Source organism: Schistocerca nitens, chromosome 2, assembly GCF_023898315.1.
Source record: "Schistocerca nitens isolate TAMUIC-IGC-003100 chromosome 2, iqSchNite1.1, whole genome shotgun sequence".
NCBI lineage: Eukaryota > Metazoa > Arthropoda > Insecta > Orthoptera > Acrididae > Schistocerca > Schistocerca nitens.
Genome location: NC_064615.1, coordinates 223,196,007 through 223,212,537, shown reverse-complemented (window position 1 = coordinate 223,212,537; position 16,531 = coordinate 223,196,007). Strand labels below are relative to the sequence as shown.

The following is a 16,531-nucleotide window of genomic DNA, read 5'->3' as shown; positions in this document are numbered from 1 at the left end:
GAGCAAGACTGCGAGGATACCAACGATACCCTATCATGCCAGCTGCCTTAATCGATTTCTGTACGCCAAACTCGCCGTCTGAATCGGCACTTGATCTTCGCTGCTCCCGAAAGGAAGTCCATTTTGCGAACTAGCTTTCTGTTCCAGTAATGTCCAATCCGAACTAATGTGGTTTCTAATAACCTCGCTGCTGTCGGCATTTGCACAAATTCCTCTTAATAGAGAATCACATTAAATGGAGACCTCCCTCATAACTAAAGACTATTTTCTGTGTAGAATTTTCACGGTTTTCATTGCAGAACTCTGAGCCATTTCTTGCCTCCTCGTAATACATACAGCTGTCTTCGATTGGAGTGACGAGTGTTTTGATCCAATAAAACAAATACTAGGTGTGCTCAGCGTGTGTGACTGCTATGTACAATGCCCGAGTTCAGTTCGCGGAACAGCCAGGAATTTTTCGTTGCACGCACCATCGTGATGGCCGGCTATGGTCGCAGGTTCGAGTCTTGCTTCGGGCATGGATGTGTGTGATGTCCTTAGGTTAGTTAGGTTTAAGTAGTTCTAAGTTCCAGGGGACTGATGACCATAGATGTTAAGTCCCATAGTGCTCAGAGCCATTCTGAATCACCGTGATGTCAAATGGGGTGCTACTTGAGTGACGAAATTGCTTTATTGCTGACTTAACCCCCTTTTCCAGACGTGTGTCGATATGAACTTTTCCCTTTCCTGTCAGGAATCGCCTCCTCAAGTTTGTCCCCTTATTTAATATTCATCTCGTATTCTTAAGCTGTGTAGTCTGTTCTTGACTTTGTCTACGTTTAACCATATCCAATGTGTTTAATTTTAGTGATTTTTTAAACCTCGATTTTTTAGAATCCTTCGTAGCTAGAAATCGATTAGAGAGCACGCACATCTACATCGATACTTCTCAGTCCACCTTAGGGTGCATGGTGGAGGGTACTCCGTATCACTACTGGTTATTTCCTTTCCTGTTCCATTTGCAAATAGAACGCGGGAAAAACGACTGTCTATATGCTTCCGTGTGAGCCCTGATTTATCGTATCTTACCTTCTTAATCCTTACGCACAGTGTACGAGTATGTTGTAGATAACAGAGTCGTTCTGCAGTAAACTTCAAATGCCGGTTCTCTAAATTTTTTCAATAGTATTCCTCGAAAAACAATGTCGCCTTCCTACCAGGGATTCCCATTTGAGTTCCCGATGCACCTCCGAAACACTTGCGTGTTGTTCGAACCTACCAGTATTAAATCTAGCAGGCCACCTCCGAAGTGTTTCGATGTCTTCTTTACCCCAACCTGGTACTGATCCCAAACACTCGAGCAGTACTGAAGAATAGGTCGCACTGGCGTTCTATATGTGGTCTCCTTTACAAATGAATCCCACTCTCCTAGAATTCTCCCACTAAACCGAAGTCTTCTTTCCTACTACAATCCTCATATGCTCGAACCATCCCGTATGGTCCACAGCTCGTGGTCGTGCGGTAGCGTTCTCGCTTCCCGCGCCCGGGTTCCCGGGTTCGATTCCCGGCGGGGTCAGGGATTTTCTCTGCCTCGTGATGACTGGGTGTTGTGTGCTGTCCTTAGGTTAGTTAGGTTTAAGTAGTTCTAAGTTCTAGGGGACTGATGACCATAGCTGTTAAGTCCCATAGTGCTCAGAGCCAAGAGCCTTCCCGTATGCAGTATTGTAACCTAAGAATGACAGCGTAGCTAGATATACCACAGGCGATAAAAAGTCTGTTCTGCTGACCAGGAAAACGTCGAGGAAAACGAAGGGATTTAAACGCCCCTGGAGCGGTGTACTTCGCAACCAGACGGAGGGGGCCCACGCATGCGCGACTTCTGCCCACGCAAAACCACACCCACTGTCTCGCGCCGTCCACAGCAATGCCAGTGCGCGTTGTGGACCTCGCCGGCGTACGTTTGCTGCTTAGAGCGAGCAGGAGTGGAAAGACGCGCAGCCTCTTGCACGTACACTGCTGGTTCTAAAAAATGCAGCAACATCCCACAGCAAGTGTACAAGACATCGCAACCTAACCTAACCTAAACTAAAAAAAAAGTGACAGCTTGGTTTCACATCGGCGCTTTGACCGTCATTCTCCTCCCTCCTCCCCCTCTCCCTTTAAATTTGTTTTTGCTGAAGCAGTTTACCTGTTGCATTAAACAACCTCGGTTTTCTTGCTGCGTCAAAGCCGTGTAAAATTTGGAGCTTTCGACGGTCATCCCCATCGCGTTCCTCAAGAGCTGCTGACTGTCGTGGCTGCTGTTGTCGTAGACGGCTTGTGGTTGGCCGGCGCACGTCATCATTACGTCATGCTGTCAGAGATTGTGTTGATGCCTGCGTTGGAGGCGCCACCGGTGTTGCAGGGCGAACAAAACAGTTCGGCAAATACCTGTGTATCTTCTCAGCGTCGATGGCTCCCTTCCACTCACCAGTAAGAATATATCCACTGTCACGGTTGAAGCTCTTCCAGCACATTCTCATTTCTAATGCATCTTTTATAACAGAATCCTGCTATTAGACATGCGGGACAAGATATTGGTTTCATCGCGGTATTCTTTGTTCATTTGTGAGGCTGTGCTCAACAACTGCTGATTTCTCAAGTTCTCGATTTTTAATGTGCCTTTGGTATTTTGCAAAGCGATGGGAAACGCTAGGAATGAGCTGACGGTGTAGCTGCTACCCAAAAAGACATTACAAATTCCAGGGAGCCTGAGGCCGAGACTGTCCTTAACCGGAATTGTTCAGAACCTCCGCCATTTGTCTGCTTTTCAGGCACGTATCATCCCATAATACCATTAAGAACTGTTGTGGCATTTTCCTTGCCAACACAACTAGATCTCTATGTTACCCCACACACCTATATCGGTTGAAGATTATCACGCCATATTTGATATGTTACAAGTACACGACTGCACAATCAAACTTGTATAAGAAATTGGTTGCGACAGGTTACCCCCTCCCTACCAGTTCCACCGTTTAGATAAATATAACTTGCTCACAGATTATCCGAAAACCGCCAGCATCAAAATTTAATTTATGAGTTTCAAATGACATCAACCAGTTTCGTAATCGGGTGAAGAATTTTGTGTTTTAATTTGCGTACGGACCTCTATTTGTTCATTACATTTTCAATGTTTCTCTCTTGCGCATTTTGTGTCACTGTTCTACTGGCACTATTGTACATACCTTTGGATGTATTGTGTTTGTCTGTCTATATGTTACACTTCTCACATTGTTATATGGTGTTATTTGCATTTCCGTTCTTCTACTATTGCTGTACTTATTGTACAATGTACGATATTTGCTCTTTAATGTTTTGTCTTTTCTACAAGAGCATATTATTGTTTGTGATAATGTTGCTATATAGTGCTGTTTGTAATTCCCCTCCAATGTCACTGTCATCACTACCGTCGGCTCTCTGGTGTTTGTCTAATTGCACTTTCATTTTTCTTTAAGAGTGTATTTGTGTGCTAACTTCCTCATTTCGTGCTATTCTGCTTTTATACGATTACGTTTCTTTGGCACTTTATAACCGTTGTTGGCTGTATAGTCCTTGTAACCCAAAGCCACAATTAAAAAAAAAATCTAGATCTTGATCTCCCCGAGAAGCACTGTTCTTCTGATGGTTGACCTGGACAGGCATACGTCGGCATGAACGTGACTCGTGGCAATGCATCTACGCCTACATGATTGCTCGGCAATTCACACGTCAGAGGGTTCATAGAACCAATGTCTGTACTGTTTCACCCTCGAACAGCACATGGGTAAAATGGATACCAAAATGTTACCGTACGAGCTCTTACTTTATCACGAAGGTAATTACTCCGTTGCAGGGGGGAGTCACAAAATGTTTTGACATTCGCAGGAGAAAGTTAGTCATTATAATTTTGTGAAAAGATCTTTCCACAACTAGTTTATAATATCCGTGACACTATCTCCCCTTCCTCATGATATATAAAACGAGCTGCCCTTTTTACCTCATCGACGGTATGTATAGTACGGTGACCGGAAAATAACGTCGTTTCTGCGCATGTCGACATTCGTTTGTCATTTATCAGCTCATTATGTGCTTGAAAGTCGCGTCAAAGACAGTTTAACGTTAGAGGGGCATGACTTTTTTTTTCGGTCATCAGTCTACTGACTGGTTTGATGCCGCCCGCCACGAATTCCTTTCCTGTGCTAACCTCTTCATCTCAGAGTAGCACTTACAACCTACGTCCTCAATTATTTGCTTGACGTATTCCAATCTCTGTCTTCCTCTACAGTTTTTGCCCTCTACAGCTCCCTCTAGTACCATGAAGTCATTCCCTCATGTCTTAGCAGATGTCCTATCATCCTGTCCCTTCTCCTTATCAGTGTTTTCCACATATTCCTTTCCTCTCCGATTCTGCGTAGAACCTCCTCATTCCTTACCTTATCAGTCCACCTAATTTTCAACATTCGACTATAGCACCACATCTCAAATGCTTCGATTCTCTTCTGTTCCAGTTTTCCCACAGTCCATGTTTCACTGCCATACAATGCTGTACTCCAGACGTACATCCTCAGAAATTTCTTCCTCAAATTAAGGACGGTATTTGATATTAGTAGACTTCTCTTGGCCAGAAATGTCTTTTTTGCCATAGCGAGTCTGCTTTTGATGTCCTCCTTGCTCCGTCCGTCATTGGTTATTTTACTGCCTAGGTAGCAGAATTCCTTAACTTCATTTACTTCGTGACCATCAATCCTGATGTTAAGTTTCTCGCTGTTCTCATTTCTACTACTTCTCATTACCTTCGTCTTTCTCCGATTTAATCTCAAATCATACTTTGTACTCATTAGACTGTTCATTCCGTTCAGCAGATCATTTAATTCTTCTTCACTTTCACTCAGGATAGCAATGTCATCAGCGAATCGTATCATTGATATCCTTTCACCTTGTATTTTAATTCCACTCCTGAACCTTTCTTTTATTTCCATCATTGCTTCCTCGATGTACAGATTGAAGAGTAGGGGCGAAAGGCTACAGCCTTGTCTTACACCCTTCTTAATACGAGCACTTCGTTCTTGATCGTCCACTCTTATTATTCCCTCTTGGTTGTTGTACATATTGTATATGACCCGTCTCTCCCTATAGCTTACCCATTCTTTTTTCAGAATCTCGAACAGCTTGCACCATTTTATATTGTCGAACGCTTTTTCCAGGTCGACAAATCCTATGAAGGTGTCTTGATTTTTCTTTAGCCTTGCTTCCATTATTAGTCAGAATTGCCTCTCTTGTCCCTTTACTTTTCCTAAAGCCAAACTGATCGTCACCTAGCGCATTCTCAATGTCTATTCGTAAATAATTAAATATTACTTTTTTTGCAATTTATGGTGAATTCGCCAGCCAAATACCAGAAGAGGTGCATACCCGGCATCGTATGCCACGTTGGGTTTGTTGTTGCCGCGGAATTTTGGCGCGCTGCATACGATTCTGAAAACGGTTGTGGACGGCAGGTTACGCTTCGAGCCTGAAGATGACGACCATTTGGTGTTGGAACTAGAAGCATGTTTTAAAAAGAATAGACGACGTTGGATTCAAATACAGCCACTGGTTTTGTTATCATTAGAAGAGTTGTTTTTGAAAGTAGCGAAGATGAACAAGTGCTCATAGCTCTTAAGGTATGCATTTTAGAGTACATGTTTACTGAACTTTCTTTTTCTTGTTTTGGTCGATACTAATACTTCTCAAAATATGGAGAGCAAGGAGATTGCAATAGAAGAGATTTGTTTCACAGTATCGAAGATCAAGAATTGCTCATAGCTCTTAAGGTATGCGCTTTACTTGTTTACTTGACTTTTTTGTGTCGAATGATCATTCCTGTCATATCCCTGAATACTAACCATCACTTCTGAAACACCCTGTATTAGTACTTGTATGTCGATATACGAAACCCATCTCTTCTACTGCAAGCTCTTTGGTTTGCCTATTTTGGGACGAGGTAGTATGGACCAACACAAGAAAACGAATGTCTAGTAAACATGGTTTCTAAACTGCCTACTTTAAGAGCTGTGAACACTTGTTCCGTAGAAAAGATGTCTTTCAAACTAGCGAAGTTAAATAAGTGCTCATAGTTCTTAAAGTAGGGATTCTAGACCCTATAAATTTTTTTCTTATTTTTGTCAATACCTCTTCCCCCAAAATCTGGAAAGCAAAGACCTTGCAGTAGAAGAGATGTTTTTCACACTAGCGAAGACGAACAAGTGCCCATACCTCTTTCGGTGTGCATTTTAGAGCCCATGTTTGCTAGACATTTTTTACTGCCCCTTTTGGGACACCCTGCATATCGAACATTAGCATCCATTTCTTACCTCGTGTATAGTATTGTTTCTTTAACAATCGCCAATCTAGTCTTCTGTAAAGTACTGCTCACTCCAGCCAATCTTACGTCATGGTTTACCACAGCAAACAAAGCCACAGTCTCCTTACCTCGATTACACTGAAGACATACCAAATTACTCTGCAACTGTAAATACTTCGCGCGCAGCTTCTCCAGCAGACTTATCTCTACGAGAAGAACATGGAGCGCAGGTCTAATCAGAACAGAGCTCAAAAGCAGCTAAGAAATGTACAGTATTTCGGAAAATGCGACATTCGTGTCCTTACACAGACAGAAATAAATATCTGTGGGGGCCATGAATTATAAAGAAAGAAAGGAAGAAGGAGAATGGAATCTCCGTTGACTGCCCGGCAGAGCAAAAAAAATCGAGGTAAGATTTATCGTTTCTGGCAGCCACTAGGTTTAACTAATGGTGAAGCACAAGCGTCAATGACAGCCTAATAAATCGACAGCAGAATTACGCTCCACGTCGCAGGCTTGCGACACGGCTGTTATCGGACATGGCTCCCGTCACGCCTCTGGCCGCGTGGGACGAATTAATAGCTCTCCGCCGGCGCTCGCGTAAATATCTCAGGCGTGCTCGCACCCGGGCTGGAAAGAGACGGTACGCGCAGGATAATGGCCGGAGGACACCTTTCAGCGCAGTGGTCGGCACGTCCCCTGCGGTCCTCCGTACCTAACCGCAGAGCCGTTACGGTAATTCAGAACCCCGTTCCTTCTTTGCACTATGTTCCGGTAACACTTAAGTTTCTTGTCGCATCTTTAAAGCTACTTACTCCGCCGAAGAGGTTATGACCAAGGTTACAGCACGGAAAATTGCCTTGCAGTTCTTTTACGTGCTTCACGACTATTCTTAGACGTCCGGGAGACACGTTTACGACCAACAAGACGATCTGACTCGAACTGCCGCTCTTCTGTACTGTTGCACAGCTACACAACGAAACTCGGAAACGCGGAAGACGATGATAAGTATCTACGTCGTTAAACCCCTAGAACGGTCACCCAGTTCCAACTGCAGGTAGTGTAACTAACAGCTACCCGGAGCAACAAAAATTTGATTTTCGGTCCTTCTAGTGATTATCGACCGAAATTAAAAATTTAAACTGTTTTCATATTCACTCATTAAGAGATGTAATCGTGCGTTAAAGGTTTAACACAAACGTTCCTTGACTTTCGGAAGGCATTTGATACAGTTTCTTGCTGCCGCCTAATGAACAAAATACGAGCATTCTAAATATGATATTGGGTGGTTAGATTGAAGATTTTATAGCAAACAGAACACAGCATGTCATTCTGAACGTGTTGAAGTCTTCAGACGTAAAAGTATCTTCGGGGGTGCCCCAGTGACCTGTACTTTGCACCTGTATACACTGAAGAACCAAAGAAACTGGTATACCTGCCCAGTAGCTTGTAAGAGTCCCTGCAAGTACGCAGACGTGCTACAAAAAGACGTGGCATGGACTCCACTAATGTCTCAAGTAGTGCTGCAGGGAATTGACACCATGGATCCTGCACGGCTGTCCATACAGCCGTAAGAGTACGAGTGGATGGAGATCTCTTCTGAACAGCACGTAGCAAGGCATCCCAGACATGCTCAGTCACGTTCATGCCTGGGGAATCTGGTGGCCAGCGGAAGTGTTTAAACTCAGAAGAGCAACTCTGTAGCAATTCTGGACGTGTGGGGTGTCGCATTGTCCTGCTGGAATTAAGTCCGTAGGAATGCAGAATGGACAAAAATGGATGCTTACGTGCGTGTCACCTGTCAGAGTCGTATCTAGGCGTATCAGGGGTCCCACATCACTCCAATTGCTCACGCCCCACGCCTTTACAGAGCCTCCACCTGCTGACATGCAGGGTCCATGGATTCATTAGGTTGTCTCCAAACCCGTACACGTTTATCCGCTCGATAAAATTTGAAACGAGACCCGTCCGACCAGGAAACATGTCTCCAGTCATCAACAGTTGAAATTGTCGGTGTTGACGGGCACAGGCGAGGGGTGCAGTCATGAAGAGTACACGAGTGAACCTTCGGCTCCGAAAGCCCATTTCGATGATGTTTCATTGAATGGTTCGCACGCTGACACTTGTTGATGCCCCAGAAATAAAATCTGCAGCAGCTTGCGGAAGGGTTGTACTTCTGTCACGTTGAACTATTCTCTTCAGTCGGCGGAGATCCCGTTCTTGCGGAATCTTTTTCCGACCGCAGCGATGTCGGAGATTTGATGTTTTATCGGATTGCTGATATTCACAGTACACCGTGAAATGGTCGTACAGGAAAATCCCCAATTTACCGCTACCTCGGAGATGCTGTGTCCCATCGCTCGTGCGCCGACTATTAACACCACGTTCAAAGTCTCTTAAATCTTGATGACTTGTCATTGTAGCAGCATTAACCGATCGAACAACTGCGCCAGACACTTGTTATACAGGCTTTGCCGACCGCAGCGCCGTATTCTGCCTTTTTACCTATCTCTGGATTTGAATCCGCATGCCAGTAGCAGTTTCTTTGGCGCTTCAGTTTATAAATAACCTTTTAGATAAAGTCGTAAGTTCTATGAGGCGTTCTGCGGATGATGCTGTTATATACAGAGAAGTCGCGAAGCTAGAAAACTATAGTGAAGTCCTGGTGCAGGGAGTGGCAACTGACTCTCAACATAAACAAAACGAATTGGGAGTACAGAGTCAGAAAGACCCTTTATTGTATGATTACACAACTGCAGAACAATCCCTGGAAGCAGTTACTTCCATAAATACCTTAGAGTACACGTACGGAGCGGTTTGAGTTGGAACGACCGCATAAAATTAATTGTGGGTAATACAGATGCCAGAGTGAGATTCATTGGACGCATTCTCGGGAAATGTGGTCCATCAACAAAGGACGTGGCTTACGAAACAACTGGGGTCGTAACTGATCGGTATGGCCTGGAAGAAAGTGTGACAGAAATTTTGGCGGACGTTAAATGTGATTCCCTGGAAGAAAGTCGACTTAGTTCACGCCAAACCCTATCGGGAGTATTTGGAGAACCAATGTTTCAAGAAAGCGGTGCAACAATGATGCTGCCACCATCAGATATATCGCTTATCGATCATGACAAATGCGAGAGATAATTCATTTTCATCACCTTGGCTGTAGCCTGTTATGATCACAGTCACCTACTTCACATGTCAGCTGATCTAGCCGGCCGTTGCGGCCGAGCGGTTCTAGGCGCTTCAGTCCGGAACCGCGCAACCGCTACGATCGCAGGTTCGAATCCTGCCTCGGGCATGGATGTGTGTGATGTCCTTAGGTTAATTAGGTTCGAGTAGTTCTAAGTTCTAGGGGACTGATGGCGTCAATGTTAAGTCCCATAGTGCTCAGAGCCATTTGAACCATTTTTTCAGCTGATCTCAGCGCTGTGTCATTTAAATACACTCAGACATATACAAGGTGTAACGAGTGTAAATGCAGATATTCTTATGTGTGGTACCTTAATATGTGTACACATCAGTGTATTGGTTGTTTATTCTCTGTGTAGAATAGTCTTCCCACAAACACATCACAAACTTGAAACCTGATATGAAACTTCCTGGCAGATTAAAACTGTGTGCCCGACCGAGACTCGAACTCGGGACCTTTGCCTTTCGCGGGCAACTGCTCTACCGACTGAGCTACCGAAGCACGACTCACGCCCGGTACTCACAGCTTTACTTCTGCCAGTACCTCGTCTCCTACCTTCCGAGGTCCCGAGTTCGAGTCTCGGTCGGGCACACAGTTTTAATCTGCCAGGAAGTTTCATATCAGCGCACACTCCGCTGCAGAGTGAAAATCTCATTCTGGAAACATCCCCCAGGCTGTGGCTAAGCCATGTCTCCGCAATATCCTTTCTTTCAGGAGTGCTAGTTCTGCAAGGTTCGCAGGAGAGCTTCTGTAAAGTTTGGAAGGTAGGAGACGAGGTACTGGCAGAAGTAAAGCTGTGAGTACCGGGCATGAGTCGTGCTTCGGTAGCTCAGTCGGTAGAGCACTTGCCCTCGAAAGGCAAAGGTCCCGAGTTCGAGTCTCGGTCGGGCACACAGTTTTAATCTGCCAGGAAGTTTCGTATCAGCACACACTCCGCTGCAGAGTGAAAATCTCATTCTTGAAACCTGATGTTTTCCTCATGGCCGTAATACACCACTAAGTAGACTAAAAAAACTCCTCCCGAACAGGCCATGAAGGCCCAAAGGTACCGACAGACAGCCGTGTCATCCACAGCCCACATGCGTCACTGGATGCGGATATGGAGGGGCATGTGGTCAGCTCACCGCTCTCCCGGCCGTACGTCAGTTTCCGAGACCGAAGTCGCTACTTCTCAATCAAGTAGCTCCTCAGTTTGCCTCAAAAGGGCTGCGTACACCCCGCTTGACAACAGCACTCGGCAGACCGGATGGTCACACTAACTAGACTACGCCCGTCAATATAGAGCGTCCGCCTGCTTAGATGGGTTTTAGCGTGCTTGCCCCCCATGCACTGGGCCCGGGTTCGATTCGCGGCAGGGTTGGAGACTTTCTCCGCTCGGGGACTGGGTGTTGTGTTGTCCTCATCATCATTTCATCCTCATCCTCGGTCGCAAGTCCCCCAACGTGGGGCGCCGACTGAAATCAGACTTGCACCTGGCGGCCGAACCCGAATGGGTCATCCCAGCCAATAATGCCACCCGATCATTTCATTTCATTTCATTTCAGTATAGAGTAACTGTTGTGCATCCACACGTTCACACATCATCACCTAACCTGCTGCCCAGAGGAAAATAAGCATTAATGTTTTGCTCTTGCCACATGTAATTGCAGTTACTACCCAATGTAAAAACATGCGGCTTGTAATATGTACAATTATTAGTCTACAAATGACGTAAATACAGGGTTATTACAAATGATTGAAGCGATTTCACAGCTCTACAATAACTTTATTATTTGAGATATTTTCACAATGCTTTGCACACACATACAAAAACTCAAAAAGTTTTTTTAGGCATTCACAAATGTTCGATATGTGCCCCTTTAGCGATTCGGCAGACATCAAGCCGATAATCAAGTTCCTCCCACACTTGGCGCAGCATGTCCCCATCAATGAGTTCGAAAGCATCGTTGATGCGAGCTCGCAGTTCTGGCACGTTTCTTGGTAGAGGAGGTTTAAACACTGAATCTTTCACATAACCCCACAGAAAGAAATCGCATGGGGTTAAGTCGGGAGAGCGTGGAGGCCATGACATGAATTGCTGATCATGATCTCCACCACGACCGATCCATCGGTTTTCCAATCTCCTGTTTAAGAAATGCCGAACATCATGTGCGGTGCGGTGCGGTGGAGCACCATCCTGTTGAAAGATGAAGTCGGCGCTGTCGGTCTCCAGTTGTGGCATGAGCCAATTTTCCAGCATGTCCAGATGCACGTGTCCTGTAACGTTTTTTTCGCAGAAGAAAAAGGGGCCGTAAACTTTAAACCGTGAGATTGCACAAAACACGTTAACTTTTGGTGAATTGCGAATTTGCTGCACGAATGCGTGAGGATTCTCTACCTCCCAGATTCGCACATTGTGTCTGTTCACTTCACCATTAAGAAAAAATGTTGCTTCATCACTGAAAACAAGTTTCGCACTGAACGCATCCTCTTCCATGAGCTGTTGCAACCGCGCCGAAAATTCAAAGCGTTTGACTTTGTCATCAGGTGTCAGGGCTTGTAGCAATTTTAAACGGTAAGGCTTCTGCTTTAGCCTTTTCCGTAAGATTTTCCAAACCGTCAGCTGTGGTACGTTTAGCTCCCTGCTTGCTTTATTCGTCGACTTCCGCGGGCTACGCGTGAAACTTGCCCGCACGCGTTCAACCGTTTCTTCGCTCACTGCAGGCCGACCCGTTGATTTCCCCTTACAGAGGCATCCAGAAGCTTTAAACTGCGCATACCATCGCCGAATGCAGTTAGCAATTTGTGGATCTTTGTTGAACTTCGTCCTGAAGTGTCGTTGCACTGTTATGACTGACTGATGTGAGTGCATTTCAAGCACGACATACGCTTTCTCGGCTCCTGTCGCCATTTTGTCTCACTGCGCTCTCGAGCGCTCTGGCGGCAGAAACCTGAAGTGCGGCTTCAGCCGAACAAAACTTTATGAGTTTTTCTACGTATCTGTAGTGTGTCGTGACCATATGTCAATGAATGGAGCTACAGTGAATTTATTAAATCGCTTCAATCATTTGTAATAGCCCTGTACTTATGTAATGTTGTTCAGTTTATTGTCTTTAGTTAGCAACAGAAATATCTGCACTTATACCCTTTGCAGACTGTATATATAGACTTGAGTGAGGAAAATACATTGATGGAAAAAAAATTGCAACCCAAAGGCGGGGTTGTGCGACGTAAACGGAAATTAGGAGTCCTGTTTCTCCTTCTGAAAGGTGATGCCTGTCGCATAAGAGTGGTGCTACTAACACCACTGTGAGGATACAAATTAAGTTTACCTTAAATACACACTGTAACGGTCGTGAGCATTAGTTACCTTTGAGACGTGGTGAGTTGATGTTAGTCAAGAATGCCTTTAAGCGACAAAGACAGCATTATCAACACCTCACTGAGTTTGAACAAGGTCGTCTAATAGGGCTACGAGGAGCTGTGTGTTCTTCCTGCGATATTGACAAATACTTGGCAGAAATGTAGCCACTGTACATGGCTACTGCCAGGGGAGGTCACGGGAAAGTACTGTCGCAAGAAGACCGGGCTCTGGACGGCCACGTGACACTACCAAGAGGAAAGACCATGGTCGTAGGCGTACGGCTCTGGCGCATCGTACTGCATCTGCAGCAGCAATTTGAGCAGCAGTAGCGACCACAGTGACATAACGAATTATTACAAATCGGTTACTTCAAGGACAGCCTCGATCCAGACGTCCTGTAGCGTGCATTCCGCCGACGCCAAACCACCCCCATCTGCGACTTCAGTGGTGTCAAGCGAGAGCTCTTTGCAGGGTGGGGTGGAGGTCTGTTGTGTTTTCTGATGAAAGCTGGTTCTGCATCGGTGCCAGTGACGCCCCTGTGTTGTTTAGGAGGCCAGTTGAGGGCCTGCAACCAACCTGTTTGAGGGCTAGATACTCTGGACCAACACTTGGATTTATGGTCCGGGGTGCGATTTCGTATGACAGCAGGAGCACATACACAATAAGTGTTCATCCCACGCATCATTTGAAAATTTGTATGCCAATCTTGTGATTCGACCTGTCGTGCTGCCATTCGTGAAGAGCATTCGAGGCGGTGTTTTCCAACAGGATAACGCTCGCCCGCCTACCGCTGTTGTAACCCAACATGCTCTTCAGAATGTCAGTTTGTTGCCTTGATCTGCTCGGTCACCAGATCTGTCTTCAATCGAATAGATATAGGACATCATCAGATGACAACTCCAGCGTCATCCAAAAACAGCATTAACCGTCTCTGTATTGACCGATGAGGTGCAACAAGCATGGAACTCCATCTCAAAAACTGAGATTCGACATGTATGCATGTTTGCATGCTTGTGCCGGCCGGGGTGGTCGTGCGGTTCTAGGCGCTATAGTCTGGAACCGAGTGACCGCTACGGTCGCAGGTTCGAATTCTGCCTCGGGCATGGATGTGTGTGATGTCCTTAGGTTAGTTAGGTTTAATTAGTTCTAAGTTCTAGGCGACTGATGACCTGAGACGTTAAGTCGCATAGTGCTCAGAGCCATTTTGCATGCTTGTATTCAATAATCTGGCTGTTTCACCAGTTGTTAATATATTAGCATTTCACATTTGCAATGGCTTGTCGCGCGCTTACATCAATCCGCGGTATTGCAATGTTAATTACGTCAATATGTTACCCAGAATTTCATTACTCTACAATAATTTTTGTTTTTTGTGTTGCAATTATTTTCCGTTAAGGTCTCTGTGCTTTATCCATTACACCCTGTATATAAAGACATACATGTTATGAATAAGCACTTGAAAATGGCACACCGCTGAAATCAGCTGACCGTGTGAAGTACATGACTGTGATCGTAATAGGGTATAACCAGAGTGGAAATTGGAACTGTCTTTTTAAAAACTTGTGACTGCGGCGTCCGATGTGAACAAGCTTAAGATATGAGAGATTGGGCTATGTACGGTGGCGTACAATCGCACCAAAAAGCATTGCCACAGTTACATTTTAGTGGTTGTAGGTTAAACGAAACATATATTTCAGAACAGAACCCAGACACGTGCCGCCTTACATTACACAGGTTACAAATATGTCCAAATCACCTGTCCATAAAGTAACATACAGTGTTATGAAAATAAGCATCGCTCTTCTGCAGCCAAAAAAGTATTGGCGCACGCGTATGAATCGTTCGTTTTTTTCATTGATGTTCACCTTCGAATAGCTAGTGTGCATCCCTTTAGCATCTATAACAGCACTTAAACGCGTAGGAATGCTTTGTATTAAATTCCGGGTGATATCAGGGGTAATTTTCGACCACTCCTCCAGGAGCACTTTCTCCAAGTCGTTTTTACTAGACGGACGTCTTTTTTTGTGTGTCAAGATGAGCCCACAGGTTCTCAATGGGGTTCAGATCAGGGCTTTGAGGTGGTGTTAGAACCCTTCTGGGGGCGTTGTACAGTAACCACTCCCGAGTTTTCATGGCGGTATGTTTTGGGTCGTTGTCTTTCTGGAAATGAAACACCTCAGTAACGCCCAATGTCTGTGCACTACCGTGTAAATTACCTCGCGACACGTCGATGTATCTCAAATGATCCATTGTACCGTGAATTACAGCTAGATTTCCAACGCCGGACGCCGCCATACAGCCCCAGACCATGATACCGCCCCCACCGTGTTTGACTGTGGGATGCATGTGTTTGATGTGTAGGTGCGTATTCGGCTTGCGCCAAACTTCCTTTCTTGCATCAAATCCGAACACACTGAACTTCGATTCGTCGCTAAATATCACAGTGTTCCAAAACTCCATCGGCTTGCTGATGTAATCCTCGGCAAACTGCAGGCGTTTCTGCCAGTTAATTTCCGATATGTATGGCTTTTTCCTGGGAGAATGTCCATGCATGTCAGCCTCATTCAACACATTTCGTACAGTTTGAACACTAACCGTCTTGACGGACGTTGGCTGAACAACCTCAGCAATAGTTGCTGCACTTGTAGCAGGTTCCTTCCGAGCAAGTGCGATGATACGGCGACGCTCTCGGGTTGTAAGCACTTTTGGACGTCCAGGACGACACTCATTCACTGTTGTTCCAGTCTCTTTATATTTATGAATGATTGCTCGTAAGGTGGTAGCTAACAGACACCTCTACTCCGATTTGTCTATAGCTTATCCCTTGTGAATGGAGCAATACCTCACTCTCACGCAACGCCACTGAATGTTCCTTCTTCGGCCCCATGCTGACCACTACCGCGCAATGCAGAAATATACTAGCGACTGGGCCGTCAACAACACGCAGTGTCTATTGCGTCAGCAGATGGCGTTCCGGTACCCGAAAATCCAGAAATATACCGAGAAGCCACGCTCTGTGCCAATACTTTTTGTGTGCAGAGGAGATACATTTTTGCCCTTAACACTGCATTTCTTTGTTAATGATAGGCACTGAGGGCAGAATTGTAATGTCTGGTATGTGAGGTAGCACGCTGTGTACCGGAAGGTGCGGCGTTTGTAACCAGCAACGATAAATACGCACGTGTGCCAATACTTTTTGGTGCGATTGTATATGACACTCAATTTTCCTTCGCACAGATAACAGCTAATACTGCTAACAAGGGAACCTCCCCATCGCACCCCCCTCAGATTTAGTTATAAGTTGGCACAGTGGATAGGCCTTGAAAAACTGAACGCAGATCAATCGAGAAAACAGGATGAAATTGTGTGGAACTATAAAAAAAAAAGCAGAATATACAAACTGAGTAGTCCATCTGCAAGATAGGCAACATCAAGGATAATGTGATCTCGGGAACGCCGTGGTTAGCGTGAGCAGCTACGGAACGAGAGGTCCTTGGTTCAAGTCTCCCTCGAGTGAAAAGTTTAGTTTCTTTATTTTCGCGAAGTTATGATCTGTCCGTTCGTTCATTGACGTCTCTGTTCACTGTAATAAGTTTAGTGTCTGTGTTTTGCGACCGCACTGCAAAACCATGCGATTAGTAGACGAAAG

General features: G+C 45.2%; 1 protein-coding gene and 1 non-coding gene across 3 annotated transcripts in view; one reads left to right on the top strand and one right to left on the bottom strand.

The window, feature by feature from the left end:
- The window catches only part of LOC126235944 (uncharacterized), a 336,591-nt gene that overhangs the window by 112,641 nt on the left and 207,419 nt on the right, over positions 1 to 16,531 (bottom strand). The gene's annotated exons all lie outside the window — the stretch shown is intronic.
- Trnas-cga (transfer RNA serine (anticodon CGA)) lies at positions 10,357 to 10,431 on the top strand. The gene has a single exon. It is a non-coding gene; the product is annotated as a tRNA-Ser (tRNA).